Raw genomic sequence first — 7,238 nt, forward strand, 5'->3', positions numbered from 1 at the left:
TTTCTCAGCCACATCTTAAGTCAAACAACACCAAGCAGGATTGATTGTTGCTTTACAGTCTTGAATGGCACCACAACTTGTCCTAGAGAAATGGATCAGCAGAAGAGGAATTATATGTTCACACGTCTATGTGGCCGTTACTCTGCCGAAGAAGAACACCACGCAATGGCTGTATATACAGTACGGAGACTATTGACAGTATGCAATTTGTGGCCTAATTCAAATGAACAAATATTCTTGATTATTTCTGTAAAAGAAGAATTTGTGTTCCAAACAGAAAAACTGAAAAAAGTCCATTAGTATTTATGTTACTGTATAAAAGACTATATGGCAAAGCAGTGTCTTATTGTCTAAACCAGTGGATCCCAAACAAAGTCCTCAATGCATCCCAACAGTCCTGGTTTCAAGGATATTCAGGTGACTGATTAATATCTCAGTCAGTTTGATTATACCATATGTGCACAAGCAGGGATATACCTAAAACCGGGACTGTTGGGGTGCCTTGAGGACCTTTTTTGACATACCTTCCAACTGCCCCTATTTTCACGGGACATCATCTAGTCACAGGCGACGAAGGGAAGGGGGGGGGAGAGTGGCTTTGTGACCCCTCTTTTCGGGAACGTGTGCTGCAGAGCAGTCAAGTGGCATGATGCTTCCAAAAAAATCTTCTGAACAGACAGATTATTTAACCACTGTAGCAACTTATGGACATTGTGGCCGATGGCCTGCTCGGTGAGCAGCATATTCCACCCGGTCACCCGGTCTCCGATGGTGGGGGGGTGCGCATGCTCTTAGTCGCTCATGCACATACAACCCTGGAGCGATCGCCTTCGCTGAGTTTTACACTCGGCGGGGTGTTCACAAAATTATTGACAGGCAGGGGGTGGTTGCTGGGGGCGTTCCCACAAAAATGGTGGGCGTGAGTATGGAAATGCTGGATGGACACCTTCGAATGCAGACGTGGCCCTGCCTGTTTGGGGTGGATGATGTCACATGACATCAGCACCCACCCCAAATTTGTACAAGAACGACCATCATAGAAGTAAGTCCAGGATTACTTTTATGTGCAAGAGGAAAAATCATTTGACGGTGAGTAACCATCGAATGATTTTTCATCTGTGCGGCTGCATGCGAGCGGATGTGTACACATCTGCTCGCATCATAACACGGAGATTCAGATGACGGGAGCGTTTGGTGCAGCGCCATTTACCTGAAATATACACAGCCTAGCGAGCAGGTCTGAATTACCTCCAGGTGCCTTAACACCACTACATATCTTTTCAGTTTCAGCTTACTTTGATTGTTGTTATACATCTAGCCTATATCGACTAGTATTGTGCATCATCTGCTATTTTATTACCAATATATGTATTTGAGACTGCAATAACTTTGTATACTAACTATCATGCCACATTTTTTAGAGTAAAGACTTTTTATTTTCATAAATTCATATAATATAAAATATTAGAAATGTATGTCCCCACTGTTCTGTCTAATGCATACAAAACTAGTCATTTCCAAAGTTTACCTATGTACTGTATATGCATTTTATTACTGCTTGTACTATTATATATTTTATATTCTGCCATGAGATGGCACTAGTGTACTGATGGATTTTTTTTTAATAACAACTTGGCAAACAGCGTCATGCAAAACATTACCCTTACTAATAGGCTAGAAGTAGTTGTCTCCTTGGGGGTTATTCAGACCAGATCGCAAAGCACATGTTTAAATTGCAGTGTAAAAATAAAGCGGACAGAATTTACCCTGCACAGAAGCAATATAGCCCACCTAAATCTAACTCTCTGTACATCTGCCCCACCTGCAGTGCAACCTGGTTTTGTCCATTTACTATTAACCCCTCTTGTTTCTATGCACCAAAGTTTAAAGTACAATATAGTCTGGACTGGGGGTTTTCAACCAACAGGTAATGATTTTCTGGATTTATGTAGTCATGCACAGGTTAGTTATTCTTGCTGGGTCAATAATAATCCTAGAATAATTAAGACAATACCTCTGCTTTTAGAATAAAATTGTAGCAGAAATGAAAAATAGCAGCTGATGACATTGAAAATAATATCAATATACTATATTTAAAACAACAATAACACATACTTGATAAAAGGCTAATTACTAACAATAATACAAATGTAATGTAAATCATAAGGTGCCACCAACCATCTGAAACATATATCAGATATTGGGCCCATTTCAGCACGTGACAATACATGCAAAAAACTCAAACATTTATATTTTTGGAGATAGGTGCATGTGTACACATGCCAGTGGACATGCGCAAGGCCTTAAACTGCAGTCACTTTGGGGAAAATGGGACCACAGGCTAAGGGACACAGAGGAAGCAGCAAGACGACCAAGTATTTTGAGGCATGATACAGACAATGCTGACATGTTTAGACCGTTTGGGGATTGCGTGGGCAATGTTCACACACACACAGCTGCTGTGACCCAAAAAATGGCCGCCCTGCGACTGACTTCGCTACCAGGGTGTGTTTGCAGTGGCGGATTCAGGGGGGGGGGGCACCCGGGCACGTGCCCCCCTGTCATTCATTTTGTAGATGAGCTTTGCAACGAGCCCAGCCCCATGTCTCTAGCCCCCCGGGAACCGGAGATATCGCCTGGCAAAGCTGTAACATTTTTTCCCCATAGGATTATATGGGACCCGTCATTTCCGACCCCCACCCGGTTCCGACGGCTGCCAGTTCCCCCCCTGGCATCACAGGAGCTTGTGGTTGATGTCATTCAATTCCAAATCGCTGGGCCTTCAATATCATACCAGGATGGTCAATCGGTTCCAGAGATATAGCGTGTAAATCGATTTTTTTATTTTTGAAATGTAATTTCATGGCTGTTCATGTTCTTTGAGGGCAGATTACTCTGGAACCAAACGTTCCAGTTTCACTGGACCAAAATCATTCAAAGCCCACTCAAAAGTTCTTCAATATGATACTTGTCTCATGTAAATGGGTCAGTTAGTTCCGAAGATATAGCCGGTTAAATTAGATAACTGGTTAAAGGGGGAGAGGGGTGGTTTTCTCTCCCCCCTCACACCAGAAAATGCAGGGACTAAGCTGGTGTAAAGGGGGCCAACCTGGGAATGCATTTTCTGGTGTGAAAGGGGTATTATTTCAAATAGCCGGGACCTGCAGTGCTCTGAATACAGCCAGGCTCTGCCACTGTCAGTGGCTATCACTTCTGCCTGGCGGCGGCTGTCCCTCATTTACCACGAGCATTTATTCCCCATTGGCAATGAGCATGTAATCCCACATGGCAACGAGCATGGAACCTCTGGCAATGAGCATGGAACCCTTGGCAATGAGCATGTAGATAAGCAGCACTTACTGTATGTAGCATAATTTTGAATAGGCATTATGGTGTTTGGCATAATATATAATGGACATCATGCCGTGTAACTTAACGTGTAATGGACATTATGGTGTAAATGTTTATTGCGCGCCTTTGGTGGACAATGTCCCTGTTTATGAAGCGTATTGTGAATTTTGTCTTAATCTGTGTGGCATTATGTGAATTCTGGCTCAATCCGTGTGGCATTATGTGAATTTTGTCTCAATCCGTGTGGCATTATGTGAATTTTGTCACAATCCGTGTGGCATTATGTGAATTTTGGCTCAATCCCTGTGGCATTATGTGAATTTTTAAAAATTGAAAGGTTCCTTGGGCGCAAAAGGTGTTTATTGAAATAAAAACAATCACAAAAACATCATAAAGGTTAAAAAGATACAAATAATCCCTCTCACCCAGTGTTGGTGGTGGAGCCACAGATGGCAAGGCAGAGTGTCCTACAAAATAGATCCACCCTGCAGGCTCCACAGGCTTAGCACTGGGCTGGGTCCTTGGGTAGTAGCAGCAGTCCTGGGCCAACGCGTTTCGATTCTCTGGGAATCTTTGTCAAGGCTAATGTGGTTCTGTGAGATGCTGCTATTTATGAGAAAAAAGTGCGGGAAAAATAAGGGGCGTGATCTAGGACCGGATACCGGAACTAGAAATCCATTGGTAGTTCAATGTGTCTACAAGGAGAATGTGTATCTCCTATTCGTTGGAGACACACATAGCTTCATTCATTGGTGGTTCCATGTGATACACTCCTTCATTTGCGGAAGAAAACACCGCCGTATGACTTCCGGTTTCTGACTTCCGATTTCCGGAAGTGCGGACGGCGGAAGTGTGCGTCCGTGACTTCCTGTCCCGCCGGCTAGATGATCCTGGTCATCTTGATTCCGGCGCGTATTCTGTGAGACCGGATGTTATTGTTCTGTTGACTTCCGGATTTCACACAGGACGTATGCCGGTGGTCACCTTGTCAGGGAGTGATAGGGACATCGGTGGCCATCTTTGATGTGGGAACCAGGAATTTCCATGTTCAATAAGACGATAAAACCTCATAGAAGAAAAGATAATATATTAAGAGTGGTTTAGATTTAAAATGTTAATAAACCAATGAGATGAAAACTTTTTTAAGACTTTTTTTTAAAAATTAATTTAAAAATTGATAGAAAAGACAAATGGGTTAAAAAGGCAAATGGATAAAAAGGATTCATAAAAATTATAAAAACCACTTTAACTCAAAGTCCTTGTTGAGACCATGTGGAACTAGGGTTTTTAATCTAAAAATCCACTCCATCTCTCTTTTTGCCAGCATGGTTTCAGAGTCTCGGTGTTTCCAAGTGGTTTTAATATTTTCTATTGCCATAAAGTCCCGTATATGATCACTAGAGCAATTGTGCATGGTGCTGAAATGTTCCGCCAAGGAATGAGTTTGTACTCCTTTTTTAATATTTCGTAGATGTTCCATCATCCGGGTTTTCAGCGCTCTACTAGTACGTCCAATATAGAATAAACCGCAGGAGCATTCAATTAAATAAATAACATTAGGTGTGTGACACGTAATAAATTGTGAAATTTTGTAGTCTTTATTTTTGATTGTGAAAGTGTCTCTTTTCGGTTTCTTCGACTTTACTGTTTTACACATGCCACATGTGCCGCACCTATGAAAACCTTTTGTGCGTATCCGAGATGTATCAGTATTCGGTAACGCACTTGTCACTAATCTGGTTTGTAGATTACCTGCTCTGCGGTAGATGAATTGAGGTTGTGCCGGTAAAATACTATCCAAGATCGGATCTTTTTTTAAAAGTGGCCAGTGCTTTTTTAGAATCGTTTCTAATTTCTTTTGATGGGGACCATATTTGGTTATGAAAGCCAATTCTGAAGTACGCTGTGACTTCTTCTCCTTTCTTTCTTTGGTGATTGTTCTTAAGATGTTTCCGTCGATTTTGGCCACATCATCTCTTACAGCGGTGATCTGGTCAGAGTCATACCCTCTTGCTCTGAAGTTCAGTGCCATTTCGTCTAGTTGATCTTTGCAGACTTCTTCTTCGGTACAGTTTCTTTTTACCCGAAGGAACTGACTCTTGAGGACACCGTTGAGCCATCTTGGGAGGTGTAGACTTTCTTTATGAATATAGGAGTTAGTGTCTGTGGGTTTCTTGTATGTTTTAGTTTCTAATTTATTGTTTTTTATGTAGATGGTGAGGTCTAAAAAATGAATCTCCTGTTTGCTCCTGGTGAAAGTGAGTTGGATGTTTAAAAGGTTATTGTTCAGGTGATTGCAGAAAGCCTCAAGTTCCTCTTCAGATCCTCTCCAAAAAAACAGGACGTCGTCGATGTACCGATGCCAGGATACCAGGCTTGCCTCCCAGCTATTATTGGTCCAGATGTTATCCTCCTCCCATTTGGCTAGGAAGAGGTTGGCATAGCTGGGGGCAAACCTGGTACCCATGGCGGTCCCCACCACCTGTAGGAAATATTCCCCGTTGAAATGGAAGTAATTATTTTTCAATATGAAATTCATCCCTTCCAAAATGAAGTCTTTTTTGGTGCTGGGAATGCTGGATTTCTCCAAAAACCATCTATTGGCTTCTATACCATCATCATGTTGGATGATGGTATAGAGGGAGGTGACATCCGCTGACACCAAGATCATGTCTTCACTCCAAACGATGTTGCCAATTTTTTCTAAAGTGTCTGTGGTGTCTTTAAGGTATGATTTTGTTTGTTTAACCAGAGGTTGTAGATGATGGTCAATATATTGAGATAGGTTGCAGGTCAGGCTGTTAGTGCCTGCAACTATCGGACGTCCAGGGGGATTGATGGCATCTTTATGTACCTTTGGAAGAATGTAGATCGTCGGTACTGTGGGATGTGGTAGGTGTAAAAAAGATTTTTCATCTTGAGTGATTATTTCCTGTGCTCTATTTTCATTTATCCATTTTTCAAAGGTACTGTTAATTCTCAAAGTGGGGTCGGTTTTGAGCTTTTTGTAAGTATTGCTCTCCAACTGTCGCATAATTTCCTTTTCATACCATACACATTATGCGACAGTTGGAGAGCAATACTTACAAAAAGCTCAAAACCGACCCCACTTTGAGAATGGATAAATGAAAATAGAGCAAAGGAAATAATCACTCAAGATCCCACATCCCACAGTACCGACGATCTACATTCTTCCAAAGGTACATAAAGATACCATCAATCCCCCTGGACGTCCGATAGTTGCAGGCACTAACAGCCTGACCTGCAACCTATCTCAATATATTGACCATCATCTACAACCTCTGGTTAAACAAACAAAATCATACCTTAAAGACACCACAGACACTTTAGAAAAAATTGGCAACATCGTTTGGAGTGAAGACATGATCTTGGTGTCAGCGGATGTCACCTCCCTCTATACCATCATCCAACATGATGATGGTATAGAAGCCAATAGATGGTTTTTGGAGAAATCCAGCATTCCCAGCACCAAAAAAGACTTCATTTTGGAAGGGATAAATTTCATATTGAAAAATAATTACTTCCATTTCAACGGGGAATATTTCCTACAGGTGGTGGGGACCGCCATGGGTACCAGGTTTGCCCCCAGCTATGCCAACCTCTTCCTAGCCAAATGGGAGGAGGATAACATCTGGACCAATAATAGCTGGGAGGCAAGCCTGGTATCCTGGCATCGGTACATCGACGACTTCCTGTTTTTTTGGAGAGGATCTGAAGAGGAACTTGAAGCTTTCTGCAATCACCTGAACAATAACCTTTTAAACATCCAACTCACTTTCACCAGGAGCAAACAGGAGATTCATTTTTTAGACCTCACCATCTACATAAAAAACAATAAATTAGAAACTAAAACATACAAGAAACCC

The sequence above is a fragment of the Crinia signifera genome, chromosome 3 (genome assembly GCF_055691185.1).
Source record: "Crinia signifera chromosome 3, ASM5569118v1, whole genome shotgun sequence".
In the NCBI taxonomy this organism is placed as follows: Eukaryota; Metazoa; Chordata; class Amphibia; order Anura; family Myobatrachidae; genus Crinia; species Crinia signifera.